This window comes from Pseudorca crassidens, chromosome 17 (assembly GCF_039906515.1).
Source record: "Pseudorca crassidens isolate mPseCra1 chromosome 17, mPseCra1.hap1, whole genome shotgun sequence".
Taxonomy (NCBI): Eukaryota; Metazoa; Chordata; class Mammalia; order Artiodactyla; family Delphinidae; genus Pseudorca; species Pseudorca crassidens.
Genome location: NC_090312.1, coordinates 78,353,792 through 78,378,177, shown reverse-complemented (window position 1 = coordinate 78,378,177; position 24,386 = coordinate 78,353,792). Strand labels below are relative to the sequence as shown.

The following is a 24,386-nucleotide window of genomic DNA, read 5'->3' as shown; positions in this document are numbered from 1 at the left end:
CATCTATACATTGAAAATCCCCAAGGCATATCTTAGAAAACTGACGTATCCTTATAAATCTATTATAGACTTAAAACAAAATTAAAGATTGAGAAAAAATATTAAAGGGACCCAGGAAAAAAAATATAGTCATTCAGAAAGGAAAGAAAATCCTGTTGACAAGACTTCTTGGCAACCATGTCCAAAGCAAGAAAACAGTAAACCAACATTTCAGAGAAATTCTACACCACAAAGTGAGAATCAATGAATTTTATATCCAGCTAAGTCATAGTGATTTACCGAGGAAAGTCAATCTATTGACCACTGACTTCTTGACAGTAGAAGCAGTAGAAGAATGGAGCAACATTTTCAGAAACTCAATAAAGCAAACATGGAATCAAGGATTTTATATTCAGCCGAACTATTCTTCAAATGTCAAGGCTATAGAAAAGTAGTTACAAACTTGCAGGATCTTAAGAAATACTCTATTCATGAACCTAACCTGAGAAACCCAACAGAGGATGAGCTTCATCCAAGAGGTTACTGAGAAACTTCAGCAAAGAGAGATTAATTTAATATGTGTGCATAACTTTCTGTCAACTTATTACACAGGTGAATTCACACAACCACTACCACACAATGAAGATACAGAGCTATCACATCACCACAAAGATGTTCCATGTGCTAACCCTTATCAGAGACACCTCCACCATCTCTAATTCCTGACAACCATTAATCTCTTTTCCATCTTATAATTTTGTGATTTAACAAATGTTTTGTAAATACAGCATGGGACCGGCTGAGACTAAGTTTTTTTCCCAACCACATAATATCCCTGAGATACACCCAAGTTACTGAGTGTATCAATAGTTTGTTCATTTTTATTGTTGAAGATTCATAGGGCTATATATTTGGGCCTCTATATTTTCAGGTTTTGAATCCAGGGATTCAACCAACTGCAGATCAGAAGTACGCAAAACAAAATAAAAATTCCAGAAATTTCCAAGGAGCAAAACTTAAATTTGCCACATGCTGACAGCTATTTAAATTGTCTAGCATTTACCCTATTAAGTGTAAGATCTAGAGATGAGTTAAAAACATACAGGAGGATGTGCATGAGTTATATGCAAATACTACACGTTTTATATATGGGGCTTGAGCATTAGTGGATTTTGGTATCCTTGGTGGTCTTGGGACATGGGACAACTCTACCGCACTTTGTTCACCTATTGAGAGACATTTTGGCTGTTTTCCAGGTTTGGCTATTACAAATAAAGCTGCTATGAACTGTGTGTAGGTTTTTGTGTGGATTTAAATTTTTACTTCTCTGTGATAAATGCTCAGGAATTAATCTGCTGACATACAGTGAGTGTATAGTTTTTTTTAAAAAATGCCAAAATATTTTCCAGAGTGGTTGTGTATCGTTTTACATACCCACCAGCAATTTACAAGAGATTGAGTGTCCTCACATCCTTACCAGCATTTGGTGTTATCACTGTTTTTAGTTTTAGCCATTCTAATACATATACAATGATTTCTCATTGTGGTCTTCATTTGCATTTCCCTGATGGCTAGTGATGGGCATCTTTTCATTTGCTTGTCTTTATATCCTTTTCAGTGAAATGGATGTCGCCTATGTTCTAAATGGATTGTGTGCTGTTGGGTTTTGAGCCCTTTTTCAGATATGTGGTGTTCATATATTTTCTTCCAATCTATAACTTTTCCTCATCTTCATGGAGTCTTTTATAGAGCAAAAGTTTTTAATTGTGATGAAGTCTAATTTAACAAGTTTATTTTTTTTTTATCCATCATGCTTTTAGTATCACATCTAAGGATTTTTCACCAAACCCTAGTTCTCTCTCAAAGATTTTCTCCTATGTTATCTGCTAATATTTTTATAATTGTATATTTTATATTTAAATCTATGATCCTTTTTTACTGAATTTTTATATAAGATGTGAGATTATGCCAAGATTCAATGTCTGGTTATAAATTTCTAATTGCTTGACACCGTTTTTTGAAAAGACTATTCATTCTCCATTGAATTCTTTTACATTTTGTCAAAAATTCATTGGCCATACTTTTTTTTTTTAATACGTGTAACTGATTCACTTTACTGTATACCTGTAACTAATACAACATTGTAAATCAACTATACTCCAATAAAAATTTTTAAAAAAGAAAAATGACTTCATTCTAGCTTTGTGACCCTTGACATAACACTTAACACTCTGGGCTTCTGCTTCCTCACCAGCTCAATGGAGGCATGTGGAGGACTCTCCAGCTCTTACACTCTTTGATGCTGTCACTGGCTACCAAGCCGGTTTTTATCACAGTTTCTGAGAAGGTACCTAACCTTTTTGAGGTTTCTTTATCCATAAGAAAGAAAATAAAATTGGGAGAGGCCATCCTGAGCAGTGAAAAAAAATGAACTGTGGATTTAGGCAGACAGACAGTCTCAGTTCTTAGCGCTTGTGACCTAAAGCCGGTTACTTGACCTCTCTGATTCTTACTTTCTTGACTTGCAAAATGGAGATAACAGTGTCTGTTGTAAGGATTGTGGAAGGATCTCGCTCATGCCACCTTACAGTAGGTACAAAATAAATATCATTTTGTTCCTATATCACTTTCAGCAAATGTGAAAGAGAGGGATGTGAATATGCTGAAATGTCTGTAAAAAAAAAAAAAAAAAGTAAACTCTTCTGATCAACACTGCCCACCTCTGTGGTTATCGTAGATGTTCCAAAAGACTGAGGTTAAGAGGCTACAGAGAGCAAAGAGCACCAACCACAAGAAGCATGGTTCAAAGCAGGAAAAGACGTGGTCCTGACCATGGTCCTGTCAGGCACCATCTCAGATGGGCTCTGCGACAGCATCAGGAGGCCTGACGAGACAGTTTGGGCCACCGGCCAGCAGGCACGAGAAGTTCCCAGGCCGGGAGACTTCACCGTGATGGTGCAGCGAGCTCCTGAATCTCAAGGCAGCTCAACATCATACCTGAGACCTGGTCCCGAGGCAGCGCAGGAGTCAAAGGTACTATTTCGAGGAGCAGCGTCAGCTCTAAGTTAACCACAGGAAGAAAGCCTCTTATCACATGTAAACATTTACAAGTATCCACAGCTAGCTCTAGGGCACTGTCATCTGAGGGGAACAGGGCGTGCCCAGAAGGAGCTCAGGCAGGGGCCCCTCGCACACTGGGGAGAAGATGCTGCACTGGCACCAGTCTCAGCCAGCACGCTGCCCGTGTCCCCAGCCTCCCCCTGTGCCAGGTCCAGAACACATGACCCCAGCTCAGGCTATCATGCTCCAGAAGCTGGTGTAGACAGCAGTGGGTCTCCTGGACAGACTCATCATCCGTAACACAGCAGCTGACCTGTCTGCTCCTCGGGAGGAGAAGGTATGTTAAACCTGGAAGAGTCATGATTCTGAGATGCTCCACGCTGTCAGCTTTGCCTTCTGCAGACACGGGGCTCCTCCCCTTTGAGGCGGACCCCTCTGGCTGTGGGCTGTGCCCTCAGAAACGTGGCAGGGCAGGCAAACGACAGGCCTATGACTTGGGTTGTGTCCTGCACGTAAACACCTGGGAGAGCAGAGCCAGGACTGTGGCAGTGGGGAGTGTGTGCCTCAGGAGGTGGTGAGGAGACAGCCTGGCTCTACAAAAGGATTCTGGGTGTGCCAACTCTAGTGGAGCCAGTAGGCAACTCTGGACCTCACCACATCCCCACATCTAGAGGGTCAGCCCTTTTCTAGCTATGGTACCTCACCAGGGAAGTCAATGCTACAGGACCTCAGGGAGCCTCGTGGTGCTAAGGTTGAAGACTCTAGTCGGAGAACATCCTCGTGGTGAGGTTCTGTTCTCACGACAGTCTGCAATCCCTGGGAGTGGCTGCACGTGGCAGGTAAAGGGGGCGAGTGGCTTGGGCACCTGCACCCCACTGAGGAAGCCAGGACCCTTCACATCTGCAGTGGCCGTGTGTAGGAGAGACGGGCAAGGCCGCACATGTGAGAAGCAAGCACAGGCTGGCAGTGGACACAGGACTCCTTCCCGCTGCAGGACGACAGGGGCCAGGGCCCGAGGCTGCACTCCTCTAGGGCGCAGATCAGGTTTTGCTGCAGGACTGGCTCGGCTTTGCTGGTTCCAAGGACTCAGTTCAGCCGTCTTCTACCCTCAGACAAACTGCGACAGGTTGGGGACCTTAATGTTGAGATCGCCAACGTTGATAATCCGAGGCATCTCCAGCAGGCCGATGTTTTTCACGGTGGACACGGCCCGGGTGGGTGCTGCTGAAAGACACCCCTCGGACTTCTCCAGCCTGTTCTGAGCTTCAGTCTGAGCCACGATTTCATTCATGTTTATTTCCAACGCCATCCTACCCATCACCACCTCCTGAAGAATGTAGTGCGCCTTATCCATATGGAAGATCAAATCCAATTCACAAACATTTTCGAAACACTTGTCCAGAGTCTCCACAAAATCCTGGATGAGGTCTAAGATCCCAAGTTCACTCTCTGATGAATCCCCACAAGATACAAAGTAGAGGGTAGCAAAACGCCAATAAATCAGTTTGTAGTCAGACCCACCAATCAAACTTCCACCCCCCAAGAAGTTACAGACGTTGTCATCCCGTTTGAGAGCTGGATGGAAGATCTCTCGAATAACCTGCTGTTGAATTTCTTCTGGGAAACGCTGGTAGAAGCAGACAAGCCACGTGGCTTCCCGTGGTTATTGAAAACTAGGATTGCCTGAATCATCTTTGCCCGCCACACTCCTTTCACCACCAGCTGCTTTCAGAGAGCCTCTCCTTCCACTACAACCTGGCCATACTTATATGGAACTATTTCTGGGTTTTTATTCTATTTTATTAATATGTGTGTATACATAAATATGTGTGTGTATAAATTTAATTTCATTAGTTGTTATTGGGCTGTTCATTGGATGAGTTGGAGTAGTTTATATACTTTTCACAGAATTAATCTATTTCATCTCAACTGTCAAATTTATGTGTCTAGGGTTGCTCAGAGTATTCTCTTATTCTTTCGATGTATGCAAACTCTGTAGTGTGATCTTTTGTTTCAAACTGATAATAGAAATTTCTCTCCTCTCTTTTTATTTGTCAATCTTGCTGGAGTTTTGTCTATTTTATTGATCTTTTCAAATAAAAACTTATGTTTCACTGACTTTTCTATTGTGTGTCTGTTTCCAATTTTATTGATTTTTGCTCTCTTTTTTCTCCTCGACTATGAGTTTATTTTGCTCTTCACCTTCTAAGTTCTTGAAGTGAGAGCTTAGATTATTGATCTGGGACTTCTCCTTTTTTGTCTGTAAGCATTTAGGGCTACAGATTTTCATCTAAGCACTGCTTTAACAGCGTCCCACAATTTTTGATGTTTTGCTTTCATGTTCACTAAGTTCAATGTATTTGTTATTTGTCTCAAGACTTCTTCCTTGACCAACAGATTATTTATGTGTGCTGTTTTAGCTGCCAGGTGTTTGGGGATTCTCCTGATCTCTTCCTGTTCTTGATTTCTAGTGTTATTCCATTGTGGTTAGAGAGAACACTCCATGTGATTTCAATTCCTTCAAATTTGTCAAGATTTGTTTTATGGCCCAGGAAAATATTTATTTTGGCATATGTTCCATGGATGCATGAAAATAACGTATACTCTGCTGTTGGCAGGTAGAGTGCTTTATGAATATGGATTAGACCCTTTTGGTTGATGGTCTTGTTGAGCTCTGTCCTTGAGGATTTTCTGTCTAGCTGTTTTGTCAGTTGCTGAGATGGGGTTTTGAAGTCTTCGGCTGTAACTGTGGATTTGTCTCTCTCCTTTCAGTTCTATCAGATTTTGCTTCACAAGCTTTGCAGCTTGGCTTTTTGGTGCACACAAATTTAGGATTCCTGTGTCTTCCTAGTCGACTGACTCTCTGTCTCCAGTGGTTTTCTTTGCCTTGAAGTCCACTGAATCTGATATTAATATAGCCACTCCTGCTTTCTTTTGATTAGTGTTTGTGTAGTGTATCTCAGTTCATCATTTCACTTTCAACCTACACATATCATTATAGTTGAAGCAAGTTTCTTGTGGATAGCCAATAGTTAGGTCATGTTTTCTTTTTGTTTTTTAAATCTATTATGCCAACCTCTATCTTTTAATTCAATATATTCAGACTATTTACATTTTCTGTAATTAGTGATAGGTCGAGACTTAATTATGCCATTTTATTTTTTTTCTGTTTGCTGTCTGTTTTTCATTTGTTTCTTTTTTTTCCTATCTTCTTGTCAGTTCCTTAAACTTTCTTTAGAATTCCATTTTGATTTATCCATGTTTTTAAGTGTATCTATTTCCATAACTATATTAGTAGTTACTTTGCATATTATACTATATTAGCATAACTTACAGTCTACTAATGTCGACATTTTATGTGTTTGAGTAAAGTATAGAAACCTTACTTCCCTTTATGTCCATTTACCCTTCCCCATGTATAACATAATTAGTTTTAATTTTTCTTCTACATAAACAGAGGACCACATTACACAGTTATAATAATTTTTGTTCAAACATTAAATATAATTATAAAAATGCAAAAGAAGAAGGAAAGTCTTATATTTACTCACGTTTTTGTTCTTCTCTTCTGCTTTCTTCCTTCCTGGTGTTGCAAAATTCCTTCTTTTATCATTTCCTTTCTGTTTAGAGGACTTCTTTTAGTCATTCTTTCACAGTAGGTCTACAAGCAATGAATTCTCTTAGTCTTCCTTTCAATCTGAGAATGTCTTAATTTCTTCTTCATTCCTGAAAATATTTTCTCTGGATACAGAATTCTGGGTTGACTTATTTCAGCACTTGAAAAATGCTATGCTACTTCTTTCTGGCCTCCATGGTTTCTGATATCATTCAAATTGTTTCCTGTGTTTCTCTCTGACTGCCTTCAAGATTTTCTTCTTTGTCTTTACTTTTCAGAAGTTTAACTATGATGTGTCTTTAGATCTATCCTTTTTGGGGTTCACTCAGCTTTTTGAATCTGTAAGTTTATGTCTTCTGACAAATTTGGAGAAATTTAATCCATTATTTCTTTGAATTCTCTTTCTCCTCTCCTTCTGGGACACTGATGACATGAACGTTAGATTTTTTGTTATAGCCCACAGGTCCCTGAAGCTCTGTTCACTTTTATTTTCAGTCTGTTTTCTCTCTCTCCTATTGTTCTATCATCACATACACTTTTTCTTCTGTTAGACTATCCATTGACTTTATTTTTTGGTTTTTCAGTTCTAGAATTTCCACTTGATTCTTCTTTATATCTTCTGTTTCTTGCTGATAATGTCTATTTTCCCTTTGTTTTGATGGTGTTCACAATTACCTGTGGAAGCTTTTTAATGAAGGCTGCTTTAAAATCCTTGTTAGATAATTCTAACATCTGTGTTATTTCAGTTTTGACATTTCAGTGTTCAGTGTTGTTATTTCTAATGTCTTTCTTCATTCAAATTTAGATTTTCCAGGTTATTAGTATAACAAGTGATTTTCTTTTGAAATCTGGACATTTCATATGCTGTGAGACTCTGGGTCTTATATAAGCCTTGTATTTTAGCAAGCTCCCCCTGACATAACTCCAGTTGGGGAACAACTCCACCTTGTTACTGCCAAGTGAAATTAGATGCAGATTCTCCATTAGGATTCTGTTGACAACTTGAAGGGTGAGGGTCCTTGTTAATGATGGGTCCCCACTGACACTGGGAGGAGGGTTGACCTCATATTCTCTGAGAGGTGATTAAAGACCTGACCCTCCTCTAGGCTTTCTCTGACACCAGGTCACCAGGTGTAGATGAATTCCAGGCTCCCATGTCATTTTCACCAACACCACAGGCTCCTCATTACCACTCAGTATGGACAAAGATCCTGTGTCCCCCCTCAGCCTCTGACACAACAATGGCAGGTGGTTTGGGGTACCTTGTTACACACCTAGACTCTCCACTCCAGTTTTGATGATGGGTAAGACTTGGCCACAGCTTCTCCTGTGGTGCTTGGCTGGGATAGAACAGTTATTATTTAAGTTTCTGTCTTGCTAGGTAGCCCTTTTCCTGGCCTTTTGGCTAGAAAGAGCATGCTTTTCTTGTTTTTTGTTTGTTTGTTTGTTTGTTTTTTCATCTGTTCCCATTGGCATTGTTAGGATGCTAGCTTCTCCAGTCCCAGTGTGGGATAGATGAGTCAGAAAGAAAAGGTCAGGGAACTCAGCGTTCTTTGGGTCCTAAGCTCCCTATCCAGTCTGCCTTCTTCTCTCCACTTTTCAGAGCCTTCTTATGTTTTTCAGTATATAATATCCAGGGATTTTAGATGTATTGTACTCAGTGGGAGGAATATGGAAAGTATGTTTACTCCATCTGTTGTCCTCAATGTCCTTACCTCTTGCAGCAACTGTTCTCACTAAAAGACTAATAGCCTTAATCAAGCTTATTTTCTCTGGACACATTTCTTCATCTGCTGCAATCACACACAATTAAATTAATTCAACATTGGTAAATGGTTTTCCTTGCTTGGATAACAAAATGAGCATTTACTTTGACTTCAGCCTTATTTCAATATTTTAATTTTTTTAAAGAAACTTTGTTTCGATGAGATATTCCATTTTAAAATGTCCAGTTTTTCTGAAAATTGCTTTTCTGTGCGTGGGGCTATTATAAAGAGTTCCAAATCTAATAATATTGATGTATATAGTATTAGTTTAGCACAGCTACAGTGTCACTGAATAATAAACACAATGCTTTGCCACCTAATTTGATAACAAATAATTCACCCCCCACTCTTTCTTAAAAGTACAACATTCAAACACAACTCTTCTTTCCTTATTTTGGCATGTTGAGTATGCACTGTTAATAAAAAAATAATTAAATGCTATGTCACAGTAATGAGCATGACATTCAAAACGCTGTTAAGTTATAATTGGATTGCAGTAATTTGTAGTACACCAAGTAGCAACCAAAAGCAAGCCTTGTCACAACTAGTCAATGCTGTTGTTATAGTGTGAAAGCGTCATAGACAGTACAACCAAATGAGCATGGCTGTGTTCCAATAAAACTTTATTTACTGATACCAGAATCTAAGACCAGAGAGAAATAAACTAAACACATAAGAATACACACTGGATGTGAAATTTATGCAAATGTAATCTATAAGGAAAAAATACTGTAGTGGTTTCCTCTAAGAGATGTAGAGGAAAGAGGGCTGACTAGAAAGGGGCAAGAAAGAACTTTCTTGAGTTACAGAAATACTCTATATCTTGATTGGGGTGTTGGTTACATGAGGGTACACATTTATCAAAACATTAAACTGTACACTTAAATCTGTGCATTTTACAGTATGTAATTATACTTCAAAAAAGCATTGAAATATACTGATAAACTATATTATTAACACAAATGGAACAACTTGAATAGGCTGTATGTTAAATAATAGTATTGTATCTATGTTAAGTTTCTCAAGTTTGGTAGTTGTATTGTGATTATACAGAAGATTACACTTGCTGATAGATACATCTGAAATATTCAGGAGTATAGTATCACGAAGCTTATAAACTACCTCTTAAATAGTTTAGCCAAAATGTGTGTGTGTGTGTGTGTGTGTGTGTGTGTGTATAAAGAAAGAGAGAGGTTGAACAAGCAAATGTTTCAAGAAGTTAATAACTACAAGCCTCTTAGATAGCCCCATCCAACAGAAGGCAGACAGCAGAAGCAAGAAGAACTACAGTCCTGCAGCCTGTGGAACAAAAACCACATTCACAGAAAGATAGACAAGATGAAAAGGCAGAAGGCTATGCACCAGATGAAGGAACAAGATAAAACCCCAGAAAAACAACCAAATGAAGTGAGGATAGGCAAACTTCCAGAAAAAGAATTCAGAATAATGACAGTGAAGATGATCCAGGACCTCAGAAAAAGAATGGAGGAAAAGATCGAGAACATGCAAGAAATGTTTAACAAAGACGTAGAAGAATTAAAGAACAAACAAACAAAGATGAACAATACAATAACTAAAATGAAAACTACACTAGAAAGAATCAATAGCAGAATAACTGAGGCAGAAGAACAGATAAGTGACCTGGAAGACAGAATGGTGGAATTCACTGCTGTAGAACAGAATAAAGAAAAAGAATGAAAAGAAATGAAGACAGCCTAAGAGACCTCTGGGACAACATTAAACACAACAACATTCGCATTATAGGGGTCCCAGAAGGAGAAGAGAGAGAGAAAGGGCCAGAGAAAATATATAAAGGGATCATAGTCAAAAACTTCCCTAACACGGGAAAGGAAATAGCCACCCAAGTCCAGGAAGCGCAGCGAGTCGCATACAGGAAAAACCCAAGGAGAAACATGCCGAGACACATACTAATCAAATTGGCAAAAATTAAAGACAAAGAAAAATTTGAAAGCAGAAAGGGAAAAATGACAAATAACATACAAGGGAACTCCCATAAGGTTAACAGCTGATTTCTCAGCAGAAACTCTATAAGCCAGAAGGGAGTGGCATGATATACTTAAAGTGATGAAAGGGGAGAACCTACAACCAAGATTACTCTACCCAGCAAGGATCTCATTCAGATTCAGTGGAGAAATCAAAAGCTTTACAGACAAGCAAAAGCTAAGAGAATTCAGCACCACCAAACCAGCTCTATAACAAATGCTAAAGGAACTTCTCTAAGTGGGAAACACAAGAGAAGAAAGGGACCTACAAAAACAAACCCAAAACAATTAAGAAAATGGTCATAGGAACATATGTATCGATAATTACGTTAAATGTGAATGGATTAAATGCTCCAACCAAAAGACACAGGCTTGCTGAATGGATACAAAAACAAGACCCATATATATGCTGTCTACAAGAGACCCACTTCAGACCTAGGGACACATACAGACTGAAAGTGAAGGGATGGAAAAAGATATTCCATGCAAATGGAAATCAAAGGAAAGCTGAAGTAGCTATACTCATATCAGATAAAATAGGCTTTAAAATAAAGAATGTTACAAGAGACAAGGAAGGACACTACATAATGAACAAGGGATCAATCCAAGAAGAAGATATAACAATTATACATATATATTCACCCAACATAGGAGTACCTCAATACATAAGACAACTGTTAACAGCTATAAAAGAGGAAATCGACAGTAACACAATAATAGCGGGAGACTTGAACACCTCACTTACACCAATGGACAGATCTTCCAAAATGAAAATAAATATGGAAACAAAGCTTTAAATGACACAATAGACCAGATTGATTTAATTGATATTTATAGGAAATTCCATCCAAAAACAGCAGATTACACTTTCTTCTCAAGTGCGCATGGAACATTCCCCAGGATAGATAACATCTTGGGTCACAAATCAAGCCACAGTAAATTTAAGAAAATTGAAATCATATCAAGCATCTTTTCCAACGACAATGCTATGAGATTAGAAATGAAGTACAGGGAGAAAAACGTAAAAAACACACACACACGGAGGGTAAACAGTACGTTACTAAATAACCAAGAGATCACTGAAGAAATCAAAGAGGAAATCAAAAAATACCTAGAGACAAATGACAATGAAAACACGATGATCCAAAACCTATGGGATGCAGCAAAAGCAGTTCTAAGAGGGAAGTTTATAGCTATACAAGCCTACCTCAAGAAACAAGAAAAATCTCAAATAAACAATCTAACCTTTCACCTAAAGGAACTAGGAAAAGAAGAACAAACAAAACCCAAAGTTAGCAGAAAGAAAGAAATCATAAAGATCAGAGCAGAAATAAATGAAATAGAAACAAAGAAAACAATAGCAAAGATCAATAAAACTAAAAGCTAATTCTTTGAGAAGACAAACAAAATTGATAAACCATTAGCCAGACTCATCAAGAAAAAGAGGGAGAGGACTCAAATCAATAAAATTAGAAATGACAAAGAAGTTACAACAGAAACCACAGAAATACAAAGTATCCTAAGAGACTACTACAAGCAACTCTATGCCAATAAAATGGACAACCTGGAAGGAATGGACAAATTTTTAGAAAGGTATAACCTTCCACAACTGAACCAGGAAGAAACAGAAAATATGAACAGACCAATCACAAGTAATGAAATTGAGACTGTGATTAAAAATCTTCCAACAAACAAAAGTCCAGGACCAGATGGCTTCACAGGTGAATTCTATCAAACATTTAGAGAAGAGCTAACGCCCATCCTTCTCAAATTCTTCCAAAAAATTGTGGAGGAAGGAGCACCCCCAAACTCATTCTATGAGGCCACCATCACCCTGATACAAAAACCAGACAAAGATACTACAAAAAAAGAAAATTACAGACCAATATCACTGATGAATATAGATGCAAAAATCCTCAATAAAGTACTCGCAAACAGAATCCAACAACACATTAAAAGGATCATACACCATGATCAAGTGGGATTTATCCCAGGGATGCAAGGATTCTTCAATATATGCAAATCAATCAATGTGATACATCATGTTAACAGAGTGAAGAATAAAAACCATATGATCATCTCAATAGATGCAGAGAAAGCTTTTGACAAAATTCAACACCCGTTTATGATAAAAACTCTCCAGAAAGTGGGCATAGAAGGAACCTACCTCAACATAATAAAGGCCGTATACGACAATCCCTCAGCAAACATCATTCTCAAAAGTGAAAAACTGAAAGCATTTCCTCTAAGATCAGGAACAAGACAAGGATGTCCACTCTCGCCACTATTATTCAACATAGTTTTGGAAGTCCTAGCCATGGCAATAAGAGAAGAAAAAGAAATAAAAGGAATACAAATTGGAAAGAAGAGGTAAAACTGTCACTGTTTGCAGATGACATGATACTATACATAGAAAGTCCAAAAGATGCCACTAGAAAACTACTAGAGCTAATCAATGAATTTATTAAAGTTGCAGGATACAAAATTAATGCACAGAAATCTCTTGCATTCCTATACAGTAATGATGAAAAATCTGAAAGAGAAATTAAGGAAACACTCCCATTTACCATTGCAAAAAAAAGAATAAAATACCTAGGAATAAACCTACCTAATGAGACAAAAGACCTGTATGCAGAAAACTATAAGACAGTGATGAAAGAAATTAAAGATGATACCAACAGATGGAGAGATATACCATGTTCTTGGATTGGAAGACTCCATATTGTGAAAATGACTATAGTACCCAAAGCAATCTAAAGATTCAATGCAGTCCCTATCAAATTACCAATGGCATTTTTTACGGAACTACAGCAAAAAAATCTTAAAATTTGTATGGAGACACAAAAGACCCTGAATAGCCAAAGCAGTCTTGAGGGAAAAAAACAGAGCTGGAGGAATCAGACTCCCTAACTTCAGACTATACTACAAAGCTACAGTAATCAAGACAATATGGTGCTGGCACAAAAACAGAAACACAGATCAATGGAACAGGATAGAAAGCCCAGATGCACCTAGGGTCAACTAATCTATGACAAAGGAGGCAAGGATATACAATGGAGAAAAGACAGCCTCTTCAATAAGTTGTGCTAGGAAAACTGGACAGCTACATGTAAAAGAATGAAATTAGAACATTCCCTAACACCATACACAAAAATAAACTCAAAATGGATTACAGACCTAAATGTAAGACCGGACACTATAAAACTCTTAGAGGAAAACATAGGAAGAACACTCTTTGACATAAATCACAGCAAGATCTTTTTTGATCCACCTCCTAGAGTAATGGAAATAAAAACAAAAATAAACAAATGAGACCTAATGAAACTTCAAAGCTTTTGCACAGCAAAGGAAACCATAAACAAGACGAAAAGACAACCCTCAGAATGGGAGAAAATATTTGCAAACAAATCAACGGACAAAGGATTAATCTGCAAAAATATATAAACAGCTCATGCAGCTCAATATTAAAAAAACAAACAACCCAATCCAAAAATGGCAGAAGACCTAAATAGACATTTCTCAAAGAAGACATACAGATGGCCACGAGGCACATGAAAAGCTGCTCAACATCACTAATTATTAGAGAAATGCTAATCAACACTACAATGAGGTATCACCTCACACCAGTTAGAATGGGCATCATCAGAAAATCTACAAACAACAAATGCTGGAGAGGGTGTGGAGAAAAGGGAACCCTCTTGCACTGTTGGTGGGAATGTAAATTGATACAGCCACTATGGAGAACAGTATGGAGGTTCCTTAAAAAACTAAAAACAGAATTACCATACAATCCAGCAATCCCACTACTGGGCATATACCTAGAGAAAACCATAATTCAAAAAGACACATGCACCCCAATGTTCATTGCAGCACTATTAACAATAGCCAGGTCATGGAAGCAACCTAATTGCCCATCGACAGACGAATGGATAAAGAAGTTGTGGTACATATAGACAATGGAATATTACTCAGTCATAAAAAGGAACGAAATTGGGTCATTTGTTGAGACGTGGATATAACTAGAGACTGTCATACAGAGTGAAGTAAGTCAGAAAGAGAAAAACAAATATCATATATTAAGGCATATATGTGGAATATAGAAAAATGGTACAGATGAACCGGTTTGCAGGGCAGAAATTGAGACACAGATGTAGAGAACAAATGTACAGACACCAAGGGGAGATAGCGGCGGGGTGGGGGGGTAATGAACTGGGCGATTGGGAATGACATGTATACACTGATGTGTATAAAACTGATGACTAATAAGAACCCGCTGTACAAAAAAAATAAAATAAAATTGAAGCATTAAAAAAAAGAAAAAATTGGGCTCATAGTCTACACACCCTTGTAACAGTTGCAAGACAGAGATCCACTGAGGCCATCCTGAAAGGATTTGCAAAGAATGACAAGGAAATTGTCTTGGAAATCTACGAACAGGGGCCAGGTTAGGGCAGGTTCCTGTGCAAAGGGCTGGAGTCTGGATCTGGAGGCCAGGCATCTGCCAAGAACCGCACAGCAGGAGCTGGAGTCCCTGCTGCAGAGCTGCACTGACAGCATGGTTGGCTGCCCTCCATCTGTCTGTTTGCCCCGCCTTCAATTGCTCTGTCTACTTATTCTTAATTTTTGTTCCCTCATAGTTTCAGTTTACTACTTCTTACAGCAGTTTCTCAATCTTTAATCTACCTTATTGCCTTTTAACTGAGCTCTCACTCTATTGTCTTGTGATTTCTGGGTTTTTAGTACAAATTTCAAACTTTGCCCTGCTGTGTTTCATCCAGCAGATACAGATAATAGGTTGCTGGCAAGTCTACTAATTGGTTACCCTGGGATCTGTTACTCTCCTGAGCCAATCAACAACAGTGGAAGGAGGAAACATGTGGTAAAGCAAGGCCCCCCTCCCTGGCTGCAAGAGGAGTGGGAGAGGCTGTTTTGCTCACAGTGGGGTGTGGTCAGGGAAGGTGTGTTCACATTTCCAATATATAGAAGCATGGTAACATTTTTCCATGTTGTTTAATATCCCCACATGACTATAAATAACTGCACAGTCATCTATCATATGGAAATTCTGTAATTTATATTATGAATTCCTATTACTGGACCTTTAGATTGTCTTAAGTTATTTTGATAATTCTTTTAAAATAAAATGAAATGAAGCCAGGTTTAAAAATCCCTCAAGCTGACAGAAACCCTTTAAGCCACTTATGCGAAACTAAGTGGTTCATTTCAGGAACGTAAGTGAAATGTAATTTAGGTTATTTCTCGTCAATGTCTTTGATAATCATAAAACTTAAGTCATCTTCCCCATATGGTATAAGATAATCACCTTTCACCAACCTCCTGCAGTCTGGAAACCTCCAATGTAATAACCAATCATTGAAAAGGCTAAACGACATCCTCCTTTTCACTTTAGAAGCTATCCTGTAATGCCATGCCTCTGAACTTTATAGCAGTTTTGGGTTTGAAATCTCCCTGTCTTTGTTTCTCATTCAATAAATTATTCATATCAAGTAAAAAAAAAAGAAAAGTTAATAACTGGTGAATCTTGGTAAAGGTTCTACTCTACTCTTGGCAACTAAAGTCTTAACTAGGAAAGTAACAACAGGTTCCCCAGTGAAGAAATGGAAATGTCCGTGTGGGGGAAAGGCTGCAAAGTCAGCGTTTGGAAGATTTGGTCTAAAGTTGGTCTAAACAGTAAAACATACGGGATGATTGATTCTTACTGGAAGACCAATGGTAAATACAAGGCACCGAACGAATACTACATGTAAAAATTCTTCAGTATCAGAATCTTACTATAAAAAACACCTATCCATGTAACTTTAATTTTATTGGTTCTTAGCCTTCCCTCACTCCTTGCTTAGCTGTGTTTCATAATAATATTGCTCTATGGTATTTTCTGTAAAACAAATGGAACTTATTTTATATCTATGCATTTAAGTTCTCAATTAGAAAATATCTATGTATTAATTTTTGATATTCTCTGGAGTTTGAAATTAGTAAGAGGTTTATATTTTTATCTGTATTGTTATGAACTTTTAACTATTGGTAACATCAGTGGAATCCAGTCATCCCATAGCCCTATAATCTTAAAGGTATAATTATTTTTAACTCGTTTGTAGTTTTAGTCCTGGTTATTCGGTATTGAAAGAAAACATATTACTTATTTCAAACTGGGTACATAATAGTGTATTGAAGTTGAGTGAATAAGGTAATTTGGCAAACATAGGTTAGCGTCTCTTCACCCCCGCTGTCCTGCAAATGCCAAGCCATCACTAAGGAATTTCTCCAGTAAGCTCAAGAATCTACCCTGTCAATATGTTCAAGATTTTTAATTTTTAGCCTTTACACATACAATTTTTCTATGCTTGTGATTCGGATATAGGTTACATTGTCAATGTTACCATATTTAATTAGTACTTCATAGTCAAATGAATGGAAACCACTTATTCTGAGAGCAACTGAAAGCATATCTCTTGGTGATAGTGGTAAGAAAAACTGGTTAAGGAAGCAGCCCTGGTCTGAAAAGTGTGGATGATACATAGTGAAGAGAGCCCCCAAATGGGGCATTTGGAAGATTAGAATAGATTTGACAAAAAAGCAGAATCAGGATCTAGCCCTGGCTCAGGGAGAAGGCTTGTACAATTTTGATAATTAAAGGAGGCTTTCCAGGTATTTGCAAAATTAATGCCATGAGGAATAATGAATCGTTCCTTATGGTGTTTCATAAATAAACTAGGTTTCCATTAACCTGTAAAGCTAATTACTATTATCCTAGCACACTGATGCAGATGGATTCTTTCCAGAATAATATTTTAAACCTCACATATATACGGCTTTATAATTTACCGGTTACACCTATCATGTTTCATTAGTCTATTTTATGACTTTAGGCAGAGTAATCATAGATTGCTGACTCAGCTCCACACTGAAGAGAAGACTGCAGGCTCCAATAATCATTCTATTCAATGCAAATGAAATTAAAATAGAACTCAGATTCCACGTGTCTAACACTTATTTCCATAATGTCAGTCAACATGAATCAAGTGTGTTATCCATACCTCAGCCAGGTGATCGAGGTCAACATCAACAGTGATCAGTCATGTTGTTAGTGGGCACCCTTGATAAGATATGATGAGAAGGACACTTCACCTCTGTGATCTTCCTCCTCCAAACCGAGAACCCCAATCTGAAAATGAGAAAAACGTCAGATAATCCCAGTTGATGGATATTATCCAAAGTACCCGACCAGGAATCCCCCAGATTGCTGAGGTCATCAAAAACAAGGAAAGCCTGAGAAATTATCACCAGCAGAAGGACCCAAGAAGACATAACAACTAAATATAATATGCTGTCCTAGATGGGATCCTGGAATAGAAAAGGGGCATTAGGTAAAAATTAAGAAAATCTAAATAAACAATGGACTTTAGTTAATAAAAATGCATCAATATTGGTTCATTAATTGAGACAAGTGTACCATAATAAGGTAAGATGTTAATAACAGTGGGAACAGGGAGTGGGATATGTGGGACCTCTCTGTCCTAACTTCACAAGCTTTCTGTAAATCTAAAAGTATTCTCAAAAGTTTAATAAAAAATAAAGGTCCTCCCCACATCTTACTGGTAGTTATTGTCACCTTTCCTCCCCAAAATAATTCCATATATGTTGTTGTGTGTCTTGTCAAACATTATATTTAGCATATACAGAATAAAATATTAGCCTAGAAACAGCATTATATCTTTTAAAATATACACCGATGATAGAGAAATTATAGGATTTAGTTATCTTCCATTTTGCATTCTTCATCTGGTTTCTCATTACAGAGATGACAAAACTAAGCTCTAAAATCTGCATTTGCAAATCACCTTAACATTCATAACCTTATTATGTAATCCAGTGGAATGAACACAACAGATATTTATACCATTCTCAAAGCAGCAAAAAGAAAGCTGAGGCTGAGAAAGAGATCAGCGTCTTGCTCAAGGTGATGTGACTGACGTGAGACAAGGCTGGGACTGGACCCGGCTGTTCTGGCTTCTAGGCTGACATCTCATTCCTATACCACTTAGTTTGCCTCTTACCCTACACTTGTAGTATTTAAAACAATCCTACTCTAATAAACAAATAAAATATTCAACTACAGGGCAAAGAAAGTTGCAGTATCTTGTTCAAGGGATTTCATCAATAGAAAAATAATTTCAAATACAGAGTACTCAAGTGCAAGAATGTATGACTAAGCCCAGCCACTGGAAACTGACAAAGCTATCTTTTTAGTCATGCATGCCTACAGCAACTTTTCCCTATCAACAGGCCAGAAATTGAGACAAAATGTCTTTTCAGAAATCAAAGTTGAAAGAAGGAATACTTAAAAGGGCCAAAGTCATCAAAGCTGGGGAGAATTTGAAACTCAACTGTGAGGTTCCGATTGGCAGCCGCCGTTTCTACTTTCCCTAGGACTGAGAGAAATAATAGAGTTGTGTCCTTTGGGCCTTTGTGTGTTTACTCTTCTTTTTTTTTTTTTTTTATCATTGTTTTTGTCAAAAGTTTTAGAAACAGAGAATGGTCTTCATTTCAGAATATCTTAAATTGTGCCTAATGACTTCAGCTGTGAATAGATACAATAAAGACAAGCGATAATAAATAAACTATTATATTTCTGGGTGGCAAAAGTGGTTCCAGCTGCTGGTCTAATTCTATCTTTGTAGAAAACTGCTTTCAGTGAACTCATCCTAAATTGCTTGACTAGCTAGAATGATTGAGATTTCATTTGAAAGCTTACAAAATGTGCTTCATAACAATTAGGTCAAAAGTGTAACAAAATAAATGGGAAGATAGCTAATCTCTTTAAAGAATTTATATTGAACTGAAAGGCAGTAGGATATTTATCAAAATTCAATTTAATATTAACTAAAATTGGAAATTCACAGGTACTTAGTTTGATTGGAAAAACTCAAAGCAATTTATTTTCATTACATATTTGTAGAATATGTGTATTATACAATGGTTAATTAATTTATTATTTTTTCTATTTACACATGAAACCCCTCTTGTGGATTAAAATATATCAACAGCATTCATCTCATTAATAATCTCCTTAGATTTATGAAATCAACTTGATCCCTTCACATCAATATGACTTTGTTGAATGTCTGTGTCTTACATCATGGCCTGTAAAAAAGGAGATGAGAATTTTGCCAAATCTAGAGAATCCAAGAACTAAAGCATGAATTTAGAATATTTTAGAGCTTCAAGGGACACAGAAGATGATATAATCCATTCACTTTATTTTACAGAGGGGGAAGTTGAGTACCAGAGTGGTGAACCAGATTGCCCCATTTGATAGAAGTAATTATTAAAAAGCTGGTCCTAGTACACATGTTCCCTTAAATAACTAATCATGTTCCATTGCTGCTCCATCATGCTCCCTCTCAATAAAGGTCTCTCCGCTGAAGCCCGGTTCTACCTGCTAAAATAACAATCAGGGTTTCTCAAAGTTTGGTTTGTAGAAAAACAGCATCAGAATCAGCTCATGTTTGATGCTAATCTCCGGTCTAATCCAGTCCTCCTCATTGAGAACCTGGCGGGTATTTGTGGGGCGGGGCTATGGTTTTCTTGGTGGTGCAGTGGTTAAGAATCCGCCTGCCAACGCAGGGGACACGGGTTCGAGCACTGATCCCACATGCCGTGGAGCAACTAAGCCCGTGCGCCACAACTACTGAGCCTGCGCTCTAGAGCCCACGAGCCACAACTACTGAGCTCACGTGCCACAACTACTGAAGCCTACACGCCTAGAGCCCATGCTCCACAACAAGAGAAGCCACCGCAATGAAAAGCCCGCACACCACGACGAAGAGTAGCCACCGCTTGCCGCAACTACAGAAAACCCGTGCACAGCAAAGAAGACCCAACGCAGCCAAAAAAAAAAAAGAAAAAAAGACACCAGGGGGTCATTTGTAGAGACATGGGTGGACCTACGGAGTTCCACACAGAGTGAAATCAGGAAAAGAAAAACAAATATTGTATATTAACGTGTATACGTGGAATCTAGGAAAATGGTATAGGTGATCTTATTTGCAAAGCAGAAATAGAGACACTGACACAGAGAACAAATGTATGGATACCGAGGGGAAACGGTGGTGGCGGGGGAGGAACTGGGAGATGGGGACTGACACATATACTCTATTGATACTATGTATAAAATAGACAGCTAATGAGAACACACTGTGTAGCACAGGGAACTCTACTCAATGCACTGTGGTGACCTAAATGGGAAGGAAATCCAAAAAAGAGGGGATATATGTATATGTATAGCTGATTCATTCTGCTGTACAGTAGAAATGAACACAACATTGTAAAACAACTATACTCCAATAAAAATTAATTAAAAAAGACACCAGGGAAATTCTTCTGAATTGTTTGTGAATAATTGCACTAAATCGGTGTGTATAAAACTTGTCTGATCATAACTCACTTGGAGGGCTTATCAAAAATGCAAAATGCTACTGCATAGAACCACACATGTGCACACATGTGCATACGCACAGAGACACACATAAGTGAATGCAGGTTTTAAAACGGTGAAAGCTGAATATGATCTGTAGTATAATTAATGTGCCAATGTCAGTTTCCTGGTTTTAATATGCTTCTATAGCTACATAAGATGTCACTAGTAGGGGAAGCCAGGTGAAGAGTACACAAAACTATGTACATACGTCCAGGCCCTCACTAAGAGATTCTGATTTAGCAAATCAAGAGTAAACATGGGAAGTGTGTGTGTGTGCGTGTGTGTGAGCGCACGCGTGCGTGTGTGTGTGTGTGTATAAACAAGAACCTCAGTGATTCTTCATACTGCATCAGATCTTGGTTTCACCCCCAGCATATAGCAGCACTCCTGTATCTCCTACGATGAACTTTTAAAGTTCCCCAATTTTACAATGTGGAAGCTTGGTTTAAAATACTGCCTGAAATTTCAGAAACACTTAAAGATTTGCAGCAAAGATTTGTAGTCTGTAACCAGGACAGACTTCAGATTCATTACATGCCGATGGATGTATGGAGAAAATGTTGGGGAAGTAGCGTGTATTCTGGCTCAGGGACGATGAAGACAACACAGTATATTTTAAAACAAAGTAATTTAAATGAAAACCACACAAACAGTATGTATCTCCTCACCACTGGCAAACTTTGGGATAAAAGAACATTTATTCAGAGCCCAGATAAGACCTTTTAAAGAAAAAAGGGGGAAAAAGTACATTTTTAATTAGATAATGAGACAGTGAGATAATATTGAGAATTTTTATCGTAAATGATGAACTGTCTAGGGCAAATACGAATCCATGAGAACAGCCCAACACAAAATTAATAGGAAGATTAAAGAAATTAGAGCTTCTATGTGAGCTTCTCTACTCCTGTTACACTCTTCCTTCACCCCAAATCTAACCTATTCTTATTTGCAAGTTCTGTTCACAAAGCACAGAACATTTTGGATCCGTGGATTATTAGGCAATGATCAAAAACAAACAAAATACAGCCACGAAGACCAATCAGTCTCCACTGTGGAAAGTCAAGGGCAATCTATTTCAAATCAGCATTTTAAAATTCTACGGCTTATCGCTCCAAACTGCTGTTTAGTGAGTTGAGTAAGAGATATAATTCCCTGAGCCCACTGCTGCTGCCAGGGACAGCAGTCGCAGCAAGAGGACTGCCTTCACATCTGCCCCCCGGGAGCAGCTGTGCAGTTGCAAGGGACGAGAGCCACAGCACATGCAAAAAGTCCAGAGTCCCCCAGATCAGCCTTAAAATCTGTCTGGTGTACCTATGAATGGAAGTTGTCATTTTCATTTGTATTAAAAATTTGGACATTCTTTCCACTGACATTGTGTTTGGGTCCAGAGCTTCCAGGGGTATAAAATGCAGGTTGTACTTTCCACAGGTGGTCCTGCACCCCTTACAAAGTGTGACCTTTCGAAGCTTTTTCGTTCCTGTAATTCATCATCTCACACCAGAGAGCCACCCCTTACTGGCGCTCCTCCCACCTAGACCAACATGAAATCTATACCTCTCATGAGACATGAAGTCATATATGGTAGTTTCCTACATTCATGTATTATCTCTCCTCCTATACTGTACACTCCTGGAGGGAAAATTTTCATCTTTTCCTACCTCACAACACCTGGAATATGGCAGATAAACTAATGCTGATTAGTTGAATATATTTCTGCTCATTATTGGATTCTAGTACCAATATCATAACTATCACTGCCTACCAAGCATAGTATGTATAGTATGATTATTTTTTTCCTACAGTATTTTTTTGGTAACTATTTTAGCTTTTCAATTGCTCCTGTTAAATATGTCTACATATGCATACACATTTTTAACGTGCATATATATAGTGTATATATTATATACGTGTATATACAATACACAGCCTCTGCTATTAAATAGGCATTCTCTTATGACCAGCTTCTAGTACACTCCCTTGCAGAGGCAGACAGTCAAAACACATTATTTTATTAAAATAGTTTATTTAAATAGTAGTAACAAGAACCAAAAGGAAGATGAAAGTTTTTACCTACATAGAACTGGGTCAGGTTTGAATTTCTAGATATTTTCCCAAAAATGAAGAAAAGGAGTGACATACCCTTTTTGTAATTAGCTCTATTTCTCCTCCTTCTCATGATATCAGTGCATTCAGGTGAAGATATTAAAAATCCTCATGTATATGAATAATAAACCACAATTCATTTATTTTTCATTCCAACCACTTCACACCCTAAGGTATTCAGATGCTTTCCTAGATTCAAAGTAAACAAATATTATCAATGATAAAACTTTTGTATAAAACTATATTCTTTATATTGAGTTCTGTTCTCAATGCTAATAATTTCTGTCAATGAACATAACTATATCCTTGGTGTGATCAAATTCCTGTAATAATTTTATTACCTTTGGAAATCACGTCTGCCAGTTTCCAAAGTTAGGCTTGAGATATTTTAAAAATATCTTATCTAAATATGAGCACTATTTCAGAATAATTTCTTAGGCTGATTTCATTAAATACAGAGCTCCTGGTAACTTGGAGAGATGATCCAACTGACAGAAGGGTAATTGGAAAATTTCATATCCATTTCAAATTTTAAATTCTGCTATTCATCTATATTTTCATTCAGTTACTCATTCATTCATATACAACTGAGCTTTTATCGTGTGTACAACATTGTGCCGTGTTTATAAGATATGTAAATATTAATAAGATATACTCATTGTCCTTATGGAATTCACAGTTTGGAATAGAAAATTGATACCCACAAATACAACAGTACAATCTATACACATCATGTGCTGCTACATTGGCAACATTCTTTATCTGAGTAACGGGCAGCGTCAAGATTCAAAACCAGAGAATCTGCCTGGCTTAGATGCTTTACTCTACTGGGGATAGTAATGACTTCATTTCATTTCTGTGTCTGGGAGAATTATGGTGTCATTAAGAGAAACAGGGAACTCAGAGGGGAAAATAGTAATTTTGAAAGTAAAAAATAAATATATTTAGTCCTGAATATACAGTATTTATTCTGAAGTACTGGCCAGATAACAAGCTAGACATATATTGTAGGCGTTTGTAGCACTAAGGAATAGAGAAAATAAAAGCTGGAGAAACAACCTTCAAAAGAGGACCAAACCCAGTGATGTGATTTGCCAAGGCAGCACACCATTCCAATTCCTCCTAGAAATGTGTGCCCTTCTCCAATTGTCATTTTTTTAAGTTTAAAAAGTATATAATTGCTATTGTGAGAATGGTTGAATTATCAATTAAGAAATGACCTCAATGAAAATAATCAAACACAATTATGAGTTATGCTTGCTTAGTAAAACAAACAAAAGATGGTACTTATCTAAAAAGTGCTTAGAATCCCATAGCTACATGATTACTACACAGTTATAACTTTTCATTGACCATTA

The 24,386-nt window shown here is 37.7% G+C and overlaps 1 pseudogene; it reads right to left on the bottom strand.

Moving 5' to 3' along the window:
* Positions 1-4,117: 4,117 nt before the first annotated feature.
* Positions 4,118-4,731, bottom strand: LOC137209861 (AP-3 complex subunit sigma-2 pseudogene; annotated as a pseudogene).
* Between the last annotated feature and the right edge of the window lie 19,655 nt (positions 4,732-24,386).